General features: G+C 38.6%; 1 pseudogene; it reads left to right on the top strand.

Annotated features, from left to right (window-relative positions):
• Nucleotides 1-14,674, top strand: part of LOC129749479 (THO complex subunit 2-like) — a 244,233-nt pseudogene that overhangs the window by 23,721 nt on the left and 205,838 nt on the right.

Here is a 14,674-nt window from a genome sequence, read left to right as displayed (position 1 = left end):
ATCATCCGAGATCACTGTAATTCGATTTCCAGAATCCACATGCAACATTACTTGCATTGGTTGGCTTCCGGTTGGTAAAGCTGAGCTTTGCGGGGCTAAAACACAGTTGATACACAGCCAACTACGGTTCTCAATCGAGGCATCTACACCGGCACAGTCGAAGTGCCACCATCCGTTGCAAGCGTCGCAGGCTACCATAGTCTTAGCCGAATCCGGACGCTTACATGATCCACAATTATGCGATTCCTCCAAAGTCGTGGCATTTTGGATATTATCAGGATTCGTGTTCATCTCGTAGTAATTTTCGAGAATGTTAAAAACAGCGAAACTTCTCGGAGTTCGTCAAGCACGACTCGACTAAAAAGATTTATTGTGACATTAGTTCGGTGCTTATAAGATGCTTAAGTTCTACTCACAAATTAGTTTCTGCTTCTAAATATTACCAAGGAGCAATCCTGATAATCTCCACCGCTAACTATTTACTAGTTCTGAAAGCAAAATATCGATAATCTTCAATATGTTAACTAATTGAATCACGTTCTAACCTCTCTTTCAGAGTTGAAGTGTACTGTGTAGCATTGAAATAATCGTGTTGTGGATATTACTAATAGTGCGCAATCTAAGGAATTACAATTGATCAGTATGTTAAAGAAAGTATATCTGACTGTAACCTACCAAACATATGAATTTATCGGGAAAAACTATAAACTTTATAATGTAAACTTATTGAGCTCAACGTGGAACCTTTATCTTCAACTTCTCTTCTCACTCGTGGTAGACAAAGTGTCATCCTATGCAGCGACGCCGCGGACGATCGTTGATCGTGGTTGCCAGAATCGTTAACACCATCCATACCAGCCCCGGGCTGCCGAAGGTGGTTGACCCCCTTCCGTTCCTGTGGTAGGTTCTTGTGTTACCTACGTTCGCCAGATCCACATTCAACCATTCCACATTCATCGGCCCACGCGTTAAAATCGCCAGCTATAACGATGGGGCTTCTCCCCGGAGGCACCTCTACAATCTTGTCAACCATAGTGCCGAACCTCTCCAAGAACCATCTTGGGGGAGCATAGCAGCTACAGAAGTAGCTGCTGCGATTTCATTCGCCACCACTTCTTGTATGGGGAAACTTCCTGTTACCTATATTGCGGCCAGTTTGACATCATCGGTCACTCAATTAATGCCATTCGCAGCTCTTCGATATGGGTCTGCCACTAGCGCGATGTCGGCGCACGGACGGGCAAAGAGGAGAGGGCTTCGAGCCAAGCCAAGCGGAGCCAAGATCTCGAGTCGTTAGAGGAGAGGTCATTGGTCTCTTGCAGTGGACTCGAACAGAGGCGGAGCGCGCGATATTCTGGGAACCAAGCTAGTCTCGAGTTGCGAGTAAAGGCCGGACCTCGAGTCGTTAGAGGAGAGGTCCTTAGTCTTGAATCGTAACAAGAGGCAGGGTATATATGCTGGAGTTTGACTCGAACTGGAGTTACCGATGAGCGCTTAAACACGGACTTGGTCTCCCATCTCGGGTATAGCCTTCGATGCAGGTCCGGATGGGAATTATGGCCAGAGGCTCCAGGTAGACTTTATGGCGTAGGGGTACTTAGTATCATGAGTCGTTCAATTGCACCCATGGACCCAGAGTAGCATACTGGAGGGACTCGGTCGCTCGCCGTGCCTTGGAATGCAATCCGTAAAAAGGATTTACCACCTGGGTGATCAACTAAACTAGCGCGATGTCCAACTTTTCCTCAACTGTCATCTGCCGCAACAGCTGGTGTTCTGTGCAGCAGTTGTTGAGGTTGAGTTGGACGACCACTATGCTCTTGGTGCCCGGGGTGGTAGCTTCTTGCAGTTAGTCGACTTGCGGTTTCGCTGCAGCGCCAGCATATGCCGCTTCTGTCCTGCCCAGTGCAGTCAAACGACTTATGGCTAAAATCCGTGCACTTAAAGCACATGTGCGGTTGCTGAGAGATGGATATTTGACAGATAGTCCATCCACCTTTAGCCAGCCACACCAAAGTACGGCGTTTGCTGCTGCAACCGGAAGCTTGACCAGCCCGACCTCCATTCCAGATCTGGAGGGGCCATTTCGCAACCGAACCGACATCTGGTCCGAGCGGATTTTGCACTAATCGACCAGTGCCACCCGCAGTTCGTCTTCTGTTGTGACCTCTTTCGGGTTTTAAACCCGGATGGTCTCTTTCTTACAGAGGACACGTACCCCTGCCTTGACGCCAAGGGCTTCGGTCGCCTTAACTGTAAAGGTCCCGCTGGAGTTTCCCGCGCCGCGCTTTAGGTTCTCGTTTGTACGCATCTGTCGTAGGACATCTGAGTACGTGCCCTCTGGTGCCTTGACGACAATCGCCTCCACTTCGGCCTGACGCGTTGTTTGCATTGTTGGGGTCGGGGCTTGGCTTTTTTCGTCTCCGCACCCTTGGGCCTCCCCTTTTTGCGCGATACCGTCTGCCTTACGGTATTCGCGCTCATCGGCTCACCTGCATTCTCTGCAGAGCCTTCCATCAGCCTTATAGCGCTGGCCGAAGGCTTCTGCAAGACAGACGGATCCTGCGCTCTTTTCTTACGGTCACTGGGTCTGAGTTCCCCGAGAGACCTTCTCTCGCGTTTGCTGTTGCCGTAGTTCTCTCGGCCGTACATCTGCAATAATGCTTGTACTGTAGAGCTCTTCCAGCATACTTCCTGCAGCGCTACGATGTCGAATTTTGCAGCTTTTCAATTCGTTGGAGGCAGTTCAATGTTCCAAGTTTCCAACCGCTCGTCTCCGCCGGTCTATCTGAAATGTCTTGTTCATTGTTCGTTGCTAGATGTTTTTTGTAGTCACAGACTCACAAGGCCTGCAGCTAACCCACTATCCCATAGGAGGACCGTCGTGATATTGCTGTTTTGGTTCCCGAACATCACAAGGACGTTGTCTTACGCTGTACGCCGCCAATGACTTGGAAAACAGACGTGTACGGAGCCCCCTATCTCAGTTAGCATGCGACCGAAGCGTCCACCGGGGTCGGTACCCATCTCGACTGAGGCTGTTCGCACCTCCCCCACCGCACCCGCCAGCACCACGGAGTTGTTGAAAATCGGAGTTGTAGGACAAGAGTTGTGATATAACCACTACTCGAAGGCTGGGTTGAGGCTATTGATTCACAAGTCAAAGGTTACGCTCTTTAGTGTTGATTGTTGAAGCTTGAAGCTCGTTTGGTTTTAAGTAATTTTAAATAATTTTGCAAAAATTAGTTTGTTTTGAAATTTCCCACAATTGAATTTTTGTATCCCAATTCTTCAGCTGATAACAAAGAGATCGTTTTACTTTTTTTACTTGAGCTTGATCTTGAAAACCCTAGTAGAGGGCTTATTTGTTCAAAATCTAAAGAGTGAAGATTATTAATTAATACATTCTTTTAACAATACTTTGATATGGCGCGTATATGGAATGGACGGAATTATTCAAATGAACTGCCCGGAATAGGCGGAATCCTTAAACAATATTAATTCTCGCATTACAGCTGTAAAAACAGCGCATCCAACCTTCAACAAGCCCAAGAAGTAGAGAAAAAAGATGAAACACACTGTTATTACAACTAGGGAAAAGTTGGTGCCTTACTGTCATAAAGAAAACTTTTCGCCATTGCTCAAACAATGACAATGCGGCTTGGCGGCGGCATGGTGGTTTGTGGCAGGAAAATGCCTCCTCGCTCACGAGTCGTAAAGCAAAATAAAATAAAAGCTCTCCTCTTTTCTTTGCAGTTTATGAAAGGTACTTCGTTTCCGGTCGCGCTGTGCCTTTTCTTCATCGTTGTCGTCCCCTGGGTTTGTCCGTGTTCCAGTTCTCACGGCTCGGTGGAAATCCGATGCGAGTCTCCCCTTCAAGTACCGTCGCCGATCGAAAACAGAGAACCTGTGCGGGGAGGCTGCTGGCGACGAATGGTGGTGGTTATGAGTAATAACAATTTGCAAAGAAAACAGACGAAAAGTGAAACCTAGCGAAATTGTAAGTGGAATATCGTGCGACCGTTTGCCGTTTCTGTGTTAAGAGGCCAAGTTGTTTCCTCCTTCCTTGAGCGTGGTGGGTGGGTAGACTAGGGCGGTGGGATAGCTCGTCTTCAAGGTGATTCAACAATAGGTCCCAAACGTGGTAGATCCCTCTACTTAAAGGCTCCGGGAACGAGGAAGCATTTCCGGGGGACTACTTTATTGGTTGGGGGAAGACTGAAGACGGAAGTTGAGCGCAAACGGGAGGAAAGAGGTTTAGTTTAGTGCCTCTTCGTATTCATTTGATCGCACCGGGCGGCTTTTTGGAGCCCATATCCTGGCCTAGCCTGGCCTGTCGTCGAGGTGAAACAATGGCAAGTGACACGGAAAGCGTTCTTCCTATTGCTTTCGGTGACATCCGGTGCCCCAAGTGGGTGGCGGCAGCTTTCATGGTGAGCCGACTGGCGCTTTACTAACGGGGGAAAAACAGGTAGGTAAATATGTACTTATACAGTTGCGTTCAAAAAAGAATGAAATCGCGTGAAGCTGCGCAGCCACTTCCAACTTTGACAAGCTGCCATTTCTCTCTCGGTTGATATTTTTTCATGAAAATTTCACACAATCTATTTCAACTATCCAACTAACACTCCACAAAATTTGAAGCCTTTACAATGACGGGAAACAAAGATACAGCTACTCCCGTAAAAAAGGGAAATTTGGAGTTGCTTCACTAAATTTGCTGTATCTTTGACAATTTTCATTGAAAAATCTTGAAATTTGGTCCAAAGATGTAAAAATGTTTGATCTAATACCAGGCAAAGTTTCGTCAAAATCGATGAACGTGATCAAAAATGGTGCCGGGTTGAAAATGAGGTTCATTATCGCCCAGCAGACGATTTCATTCTTTTTTGGACGGATGTTTATATGGAAAACATCGTAATCCATGTATTCTTGGTATTTTTTTTCACAAAACCAAAATTCATCACAAAGAATGTTGTAAATTGCTAAAAACTTCATTCGTACTTTGTTTAGAAAGAGAAAATGTTTCAACAGAGTTCAAAATAAGAAGAACAGAGTTTCAGAAATGACCTGCTAATTATACCGATAAACAAATTTTATCCACAATTAAAGCGAATATTCTATTCGCTCTTATGTTTCAATACCAGTTCTGTTGGGACAATTTGTATTTCTAAACAAAGCAAGAATAAAGTTCCTTTTAATTTACAACATTCTGTGTGATAAATTTTGGTTTTGTGAAAGAATATACCAAGAATACATAGATAACGTTTTTAGCTATATAAGCATCCGTCCAAAAAAGAATGAAATCGTCTGCTGAGCGATAATGAACCTCATTTTCAACCCGGCACCATTTTTGATCACGTTCATCGATTTTGACGAAACTTGGCCTGGTATTAGATCAAACATTTTTACATCTTTGGACCAAATTTCAAGATTTTTCAATGAAAATTGTCAAAGATACAGCAAATTTAGTGAAGCAACTCCTAATTTCCCTTTTTTACGGGAGTAGCTGTATCTTTGTTTCCCGTCAATGTAAAGACTTCAAATTTTGTGGAGTGTTAGTTGGATAGTTGAAATAGATTGTGTGAAATTTTCATGAAAAAATATCAACCGAGAGAGAAATGGCAGCTTGTCAAAGTTGGAAGTGGCTGCGCAGCTTCACGCGATTTCATTCTTTTTTGAACGCAACTGTATATGGATGTGTGCACTACGCTCCGTCTAGTGGAGCGTGACTATCAATTTTATTTTTCCGTACTTTTCGCTGCATTGATTCGCACATTCGGATTTCAATTTGGTGAAAGAATATCCGAATAACGTTAAGCACACCATACGGTACTACTGATAACTGAAAATCACAAAACAGATTGAGGAACAAGTTGTAAAATCGGAAGGAAATTAAATAGTCACCATTGATGAACTATGATATGCTACACGAGAAATAAAAAAAAAAAGAAAGAATCTACCAAGAGGGTGAGGTGGTTTTTGCCACCCATCTTTATCGGTAAATTTTACCTTTTTTTCATTCACCTTCAAAAGAGAGAAATTTTATCTTCATTTAATTCACCTAGTTAAAAGGTAAATTCACCTGGAAAAATAGCAAATAATACCGTTAACCCATTTACTGATTTAAATGGTAAATACTACCTGGTGTGGCTGGTTTCTTAAAAAAATAAACCAAAAACAAAATTCAGTGAAAAATGACATTTATTTTAGATAAACTGGAACTTTCACTTTACAATTATTGTTGGAACTGTGTTTAAAAAAAATATTGTTGAGGCAAAACCAGGTAAACTTACTTACCCCAGGCTCATGGCAATTCTGCTCGATGATATTCGTTTTGCTTCATCGTCGGTCGAATACTCCTGTTTCCTAGTTCTCCTTCGCGTTCTTGCGACACACCATGGCAGCTGAATTCTCCTGTATTAGTTAACACATTCATACCTTTCTCCTCCGATTAACCCGGTCAGGTCCGGCTTTTTTGGAATGATATCTGGGGGATGTTCCTGAATGACGTGGAAAACTCTTCGAAGCTCTGTGGGCCAATCTGTAACGTAAGAATAGTTTTATGACGAAAACCAGCAAAACTTAATGAAACCTAAGAAAACATTTACCGTTCTGTTCCGATTTTCACATATTAGGCCCGAAGTGAAACTTGTTACTAAATGATAAAACAGGTTACCATTTTTCGAGTTGAATTTTACCGTTTTGTTTAGCTGAGTCCAGGTCAACTTCAATTCGCTACGAGGAAAGATTTACCTTTTTTGGATTTAGCGTTTTTCTCGGAGAAATCCCAAGCAACCAAAAGTCCCATAAAACAGGTAAAAAAAAAGCTTACTCAGCCCCATAATTGATATGAAGTACGTTCTATGCAGCTTAAAATTTATGTTCTTTTTGATACTTTCAAGTTCCAAAACTAGTCTTAATGACCTTCTATTCAGCTTTCAGCGCCTTTTAATTCAGCTTCCAAAAAATGGTAAAATCAGCAAAAAGTTTTCTCTCTAGCTCAATGCGTGAGCACTGCTAATACTAAATTAGACACCATCAGGAGCAGACTGGAGCAAATTATTCTTTAGTTATCAAGGACCTCATGGATGTTTGGTGTGTTTGTTCCATTTTATTTTCTTTTATTTGAAATTGAAACAAGACTTTTTCTTTGGAGTATTCGGAATCTGCTTCATTTGAGTGCCCTAGCTTCGAGTCGAATTCATGAATGTTTCCAGTTTTAGAAACTCATTTGTTTTTTTTATTCAGTGTGATAAACAGAAACCCTATGATTTTTTTTGACTGCTTTATGAAGTAACTGGTCAAAAATTTTAACGTAGATTTGTACGTGTACGTCTGTGTACGTCTCGGTGGTCGAGTGGTTAGCGTGGTAAGACGGTAATCGCTGGTCCACTGATGGCATGGGTTCGATTCCCATCTCGGTACTGGGTGTTAAATGTTAATATTAAGTTGTCCACGTCATTTATTCAGTCTGTAAAGCCTATATCGGCTAAGACGGTGTATGTCTTTAAAAAAAAACGTTTATAAAAATGTTTATGTATAGGATCCGGCAATTGAAGTGCTACATTGAAATAAACATATAGGGGAGATGAGGGCATAACGAGCACCCAGGGCATAATCAGCACTCTTTTTTCTACAAAAGTACGTATTTTCTTAAACAAATTTTCATGAGGATTTGTTTTGTACTACCTATAGTATTAATTTTTCACCAAAAAAGAAATATCCTTTTCATCTTTACAGAAATATTAAATAATAACCAGCTAGGTTCTCAAGTGACGAAAATATTATAATTTTTGAGCACCACAAAATAAGCTTTTATGATCTTTTAATCATCTTTATCTGAAATGTACGCACTGCAACATGATTTACACATTATTTCTCAATTTTCACCAGCATAAAATTTTTGTTTTTTCACTTAATTCAATTTTAAAACTCGTTTTTACTTAAATTCGTTGACCTGGGGCAAACAGAGCACTTTTAACCAGGGCAAGATGAGCGTTTTCTGCCGTATAATCTAGCAGCGAATTCAACTCGATGAAGTCAACTGAATAATAGAGCTACAGCTTGACTTGTTTCATCTGTCGATTTGGCTTATTGGTAAGGTGTCGGAGAGGTAATCAGTAGACTCGAGTTCGAATCCTGTTCGAGGGGTTTTTTTACATACCATTCATGATTGATTTTTTGATTGTTACATTATACGGCTAGTAGCATCATCCGTCAAACAAAACACCAGAAACATAATGTATAAGCATGTGTTAATTCTAAGCATTTTACAAACAGACCTAGATTATTTTGTTACTGCTTTGTTTGATGAATCTAAGCCTCACCGTTTAGTGCGAAATATGAATGAATGATAAATTAAAAAAAAAAATCACCTTGACCAGGAATCGAACTCGAGTCTACTGATTACCTCTCTGACACCTTAACAATAAGGCCGGAACAAATTTCAAATCCTTCATTTGTCACTCAGAGTTGGAACATCGCGAAGGGGGGGACGATCAAAAATAATGCGAAAAACAAATAAATTTGAATAAATTTCACGAAAGCTTGAATGCAACCAAATTGCATACTATATTATTGCATAAAACCTATAAATCAAGTTTTTTTTATCGGAAAATTAAGTAAAATCAAAAATACAAAATGTGAATTAACTTCCATCTTCCAAAATTTGGTTCTTGGTCTTGTAATCTTTCGGATATTTGAATTTTTATTTGAAATTTACTTAAAACACTTCAAACTTTATTTATTCCAAAAGAAGAAATTGATATTTGTTCCAGCCTAATTGTAAAATGATACAAGTCAAGCTGTTGCTCTAAATTCAGTTAACTTCATCGAGTCGAATTCAGTATATTCATAATTCATGCCCTGATTAATGGTGCTTATACTGCCCCAGGGGGATTCTCATTATGCCCCTACAGTGACTGGTTTTCAGCTTTCGGCAAAAAAAAATTAAAATGCATTTTTGAACGTTTTATCTACTTTTTCAAGTTTCATCCAATTAGGCAATAGACTATTTAGGTCGCAATTCGACCAGACCGAACTGAACGCCAATTTGAAAAAAATTGAGTTATCTATTGCAACGGATGCGAAACGTGATTAACTACCTATCCAATGAAAATCAGAACATTTTTACTATTTTTACTGATTTTATTAGAAAATTTCAATGTTGCAAACAGTGGAAATGGCAAAAATGCGTTGCGCCAAAGTGAACTGAGAGCCAGCTTTGAGGTGAAGATGAAAAGCATGTTTTGGTCATGAAACTGATTTTGTGCAAAATAAGCTTATGTGTGTTGGTTTTTTTCTTTTCAAAACAGTTCTTCGGTTTGTCAGGAACTAATATCTAATAAATTAAATGGTTAGAAACGTTCCCGTAGCTAAAAACTTCATGTTACGGATTGTTAACATTTATTAAAATCTCGTTCAGCCAGACTGAACCGAATCCCTTGAATTTTGTTTTCCAATTTACCTAAGGGAATGTTAGGATTTTTGACATTTAACGATAAAAGATGCTTTATTTTATTGCTTACTGTCGTTCAGAACGCAACCGGTAAGTTAAAATCACAGATATTCCGCTTTTCAAAAGTGCGAAATTTGTATGGCTCGGTTCACTCTGGCTCAACGAAAAAAAAACATTTTTCAAGCACCAGCCATACTCGTTGGGTGCTGCTTGTAAACCGCCTATAAGTAGGCTCCTACGTTTAGAACAAATTGCCCAGTCAAATGATAGTGCATGACAATTTTTTAAACATTTTTGTTCGACCAGAGTGAACTGAGTGCAAACATAATGCTATTAAAGTTCAGTTTTCTGCTTGATGTGTAATCAGAAATCGACCAGTATAACCTCGATGGCTTTGTAAGAGTCTAAATGTGATGGAAAAATGATTAAATAAGATATCTGATGAAATGGTATCAATTGGTAGGGCTGTGAACTTTGAACTCGATTTTCTCGAAAACAAGTTTATGGCGTTCAGTTCGGTCTGGTCGAATCCCGACCAGAGTGTCTGAACACGAAACAATGATGTAATTCACATGTTATATTTAGCTGCTATCTATGGTTAAATAAGCGTTTTCCTTAAGGTAGCCATTATCCTCGTATCTCCCCTAAATTGATCAAAAAAACTACTTTGTATTTCAAATTCATTCAATTTCTCTTAAAAACAAATTGCTTTTTTCAAAATTTACTGGTAAATTTCGACTTTTTCGTCCTTGAGTTTAACCACTCGCCGCAGACGGTCGAGGAACGCAGGTGTTCTTGTGGTATTTTATTCCAGGCTGCCACGAGATGTCACTTCAGGACCTCCACACCTCAATGATTCTTAGAGCAGGCTTCGTCCTCCAACATACTCCAAACAGCGAAGTCCATAGGGTTCATGTATAACGAACTCGCTGGCCGATTGGAGCTCGAGATGAACCCTGGAAAATGTTGCGCAATCCAAAGTTGGGTTTTCTTCGCTTTGTGAGCCGGCGCCGAGTTCTGTTGAAAAACCCAATCCCTGGAATCAAAATGTCGACGTGCCCACGGTTCGACGACATTCTGTAGAACTAGTTCCCGATATGTATTTTGGTTGATCTACACTCCTCTTAAGGCGCTTCTTGACGATCTTCGCCATGGTAAGTGTTACCACAGTAGGTCAGCGTCTCCCACCATACCGTTTTTTGGCACTTCCGCTCTCCGAGTATCTTTGAACTGTACGGTATACAAAACTTCTGCAAACACTTATATCGGACAGCTCACGAACTATGTGCTTCTGTCGTTTGCCAGCTAGGAACAAGGCAACCACAGCGCAACGTTTCTGTTCGAGATCCATTTCCCGGATAACACCTGATTACAAAAGTAACACTTACATCCAATCATAGCTAAGACTTAATGTATACAAAGCGACGAGGGGTCGTTCAATACTGTTTCGTGTGCAGCACTGTTTCTATTTCAGCCGTATATGATAGAAATATTGCTATTTTTGCATCACAGCATGCGAAACTACAACACGTGTCGTTAAAAATCTTAAAGACCACAGATCTTGAAAATGTTTTTGCAAGGCAAAATTTTTCAAAATGTGCTAAAAGTGTCAAAATATCTACCACTTTTTCCCAACACCAGTGAACTTGCTCTTAGGTAGAACGTATCCTTCGTTTTTTTTGGCGCAGGCTGCGTGCATGTACACTGCCGGCCAAAAGTTTGGGATCACCATTCATATCTCAGCCGTCTTAGGACATATTGCAAATCTTCTGATCTCATTTGAAAGATAATGAGCAATAGCTATTTCGGAGGTATTTTGTCCAGAAATAATGTTTTAGTTTTGCACCTAAAACTTAACCTAAAGTTAGAACATTTTCAAAAATTTGCACTCAATATTCAAAGCCGGGATAGGGTGGACCAAATTTCAAAACTCTAGTTGCATGCATTAGAATCCTTATTCTATACTTCTCAAAACACAATCAAAAATTTTTGTGCAAAAATTTAAGAATGTACTTTTAATCAATAAAATAGTCACTTAAGTTATCGTCCAAAAGTTTGGGATCACCCCTGAGTATGGTGTATCGGCAAAAAGTTTGGGATCATTCTTTTAAAAACATGCAAACTTATGTCATTCATATCTTTCTCATCTAACATCGTTTAGCAGATCTAAAGGGTTCATTTGGAAGCTTAGAAATTGTTGTTTTTTCATAAGTTTATACAAAAATAATATTTTAAAGTGATGACCTTAAAAAATTTACCTGAAATTAATTGTTTTTGGAAAATTCACAATTATGATTCTGAATTGTTTTATAATTATCGATTTAAAATATAATTTTTGAATGAATTTATGAAAAAACAACAATTCCGAAGCTTTCAAATAAACCCTTCAGATCTGCAATACGATGTTTTTTATTGTGTTTTGAGAAGTATAGAATAAGGATCCGAATGCAACTAAAGTTTTGAAATTTGGTCCACCCTGTCCCGAGATGATCGGCTTTAGATATTGAGTGCGATTTTTTGAAAAAGGTTCTAACTTTAGGTAAAGTTTTAGGTGCAAAACTAAAACATTATTTCTGGGCAAAATATCTCCGAAATAGCTATTGCTCATTATCTTTCAAATGAGATCAGAAGATTTGCAATTTGTCCTAAGACGGCTGAGATATGAACGATTAAAATTTGCATGTTTTTTAGCGGGTGATCCCAAACTTTTGGCCGGCAGTATAGGTGTGTTTACTTTTCGGATTGCTGTGATTGTACGGAAATTTATGTGCGACTGGTGGGAATGCTTCTGAGATTTTTAAAATGTGAACTTTAAATATTCGAAACAATTTATTAATTTATTTAAATGAATTTAAAAAATAAACATTTTTAACAAGACAAATATTCCAACAGTATAAATATAAAGTGCTAAATGTCAGCAGATATGAAAGTTTTTTTTTTGCGAATAAAATATTCACAAGGTTCACAAAATAGGAATTTATTTGCGATTTTTTATCGGAGTGGTAACAAGCTAAGATGCTTCAATTTAGAAAATTGTCTATTAAAAAAAATAAAATAAAAATTTTGCTGGTCGAAACATCAAAACACAGAATTCCGACAGTTTATTTTTGGCAGCAGTACATCGGAAGTCGCAAGTTCGGGCTTTGGAAGTAAAACTCAGTGCTGGCGCGAAAACAAAGTTTAATGAGTGACATTATAAAGTTTTTTTTCTCAATAACGACATGTGATTGCAAACGCTCATTGAAAATAGTGTTTTGAATGTTATTATAAAAAATTGATGGTCATATCATGCCGGTTAGGGAACACCATTATCTAATGTTATTCTCCATAATAGCTTTCCATGTGAAACAAAGAGTAGAATTGCTTTGATGAATTTCCGAAAACGACCTTTATCAATTATCACAACTAAAAAAAAAATTAACCAAAATAACCAGGTTCATGTATTCATTGACAAAACTTTCAGATATTCAACTTTCTTTAATAGTACAGACCCCGTTCGTTTTTGGCAACATGCTCGAACATTTTATGTTGCCAAAATCGAATGTTGCCAAAATCGAACGGTTTTTTTCTGAAATTTTTTTCTCTTATTTTTACAATATAACTATTTTTATTATCATTAACGTTATTTTAAGTCAATTTCCAACCATTTTTAGTTTTTTGATAGTTTTTTTCTCAGGTTTTTGATGCATTTTGCACTACTTTTGTTTTGTTAATAATCTTTGTTTTTTTTTGTCATTTTTGCTGTTTTTCTCATTTTTCATCATTTTTAAGATGATTTTGACATTTTTAGTCTTTTGTTTGTATTTGTTTTAAATTTTTCATCTTTTTGTAATTTTTGAGTACTTTATAAATTAAAAAAAAACTTTTGTTTTTGTTGTTGTATTCTATCACCATTTCTGAACATAAAAACTTTTTTTTATGTTTGTCTAAATTATATTGGTCCTGTTATAGAGAAAACTAAAAAGTAATGTCGCTTCTAAAAACCGTTCGATTTTGGCACATGTGCCAAATTCGGATGTTGCCAAAATCGAGTGTTGCCAAAAACGAACGGGGTCTGTACTTCAGTTTTTTGTCTTTCAAACAGCTTAACTGCCTCATAGATAGAAATAGGAGTTTCCTCAAAAATATCTAGGAGCATAGAAGGTGTAGAAAAACACGATCATACCATTTATCAACATGGATCCTGATCTATCACCTTTTCCCTACAAACTCAACCATTTTCTTAGATGCTGGCCAAAAGTTTGGGATCACTCCCTCAAAAACATGAAAATTTTGATCGGCCATATCTCAGCCATCTTATTACATATTGGAATTATTTTGATCTCATTCATAAAATCATGAGCAAAACCTTCTTTGCGTGTATTTGTATAAATGTTAATATTAGGTTTATATATCTTTAATTTTTTGGATTCTTACTAAAGTATGTATCATCGTATTTCTGGCAATCCAATAGGCATTTTTTTATTTGGTCAATTATTTGAAGAAGCATATTCTTAACACATAGAGAAATCTTTGCCGGGAAACATCAAAATTTGGCATTCTAAGTTTCAGAATCCATTAAACCAATTTCTATGAATTTAATTTTGTTTTTCGTTAACAAATCCATAATATTTGAGTTATGCTTCAAAGTGTACACTTGCGGTAAGCGAGATATCCCGTATTTGGCTCGCGTTGTGGTAACGCCTGTATGTAAACAATTCTCGCACTTTGAATTGTAACCAATTTTGTTTTGTAGGTCGCTTCCCGAGTATACTGTTACAGCAAAAGTATAGTGGAATTTGCTATCATGCCTTGAGATTTAAATTTGTTGTTATTTTGCTTGACATAAGGAGTTACACAGAAAAAATTTTCGTGCTTGGTAAGCTATGCGATCAAAAATTTTAATAAAATTGAGACCTTAACTACACCTCAATTTTCGAAAGATTTAAGAGTATACTGATGTCAAATTTTGCTTGTAATGAAAAACATGTGAAGCCTTATATTGGTATCGTTGTGCTCTCCAAGTTCTCGGAAAACGAGGAGTACCTAGTTGGGGTCTCAGTTTTAGAAAAAATTGGTATCACATTGCTAACCAAGTATGAACATTCGTGCTCTCATTTTTGCTGTGTACCTACCACTTTATGTCAAGCAAAATGAGAGCAAATTTTGGCCCTCAGGGCGTGATAGCCAAATTTGCTGTAATTTTGCCATAAAACTCTACTCGGGATATGTGAT

Source organism: Uranotaenia lowii, chromosome 1 (genome assembly GCF_029784155.1).
Source record: "Uranotaenia lowii strain MFRU-FL chromosome 1, ASM2978415v1, whole genome shotgun sequence".
In the NCBI taxonomy this organism is placed as follows: Eukaryota; Metazoa; Arthropoda; class Insecta; order Diptera; family Culicidae; genus Uranotaenia; species Uranotaenia lowii.
The sequence above is the reverse complement of the archived record's forward strand: the minus strand, read 5'-3'. Positions and strand labels throughout refer to the sequence as shown.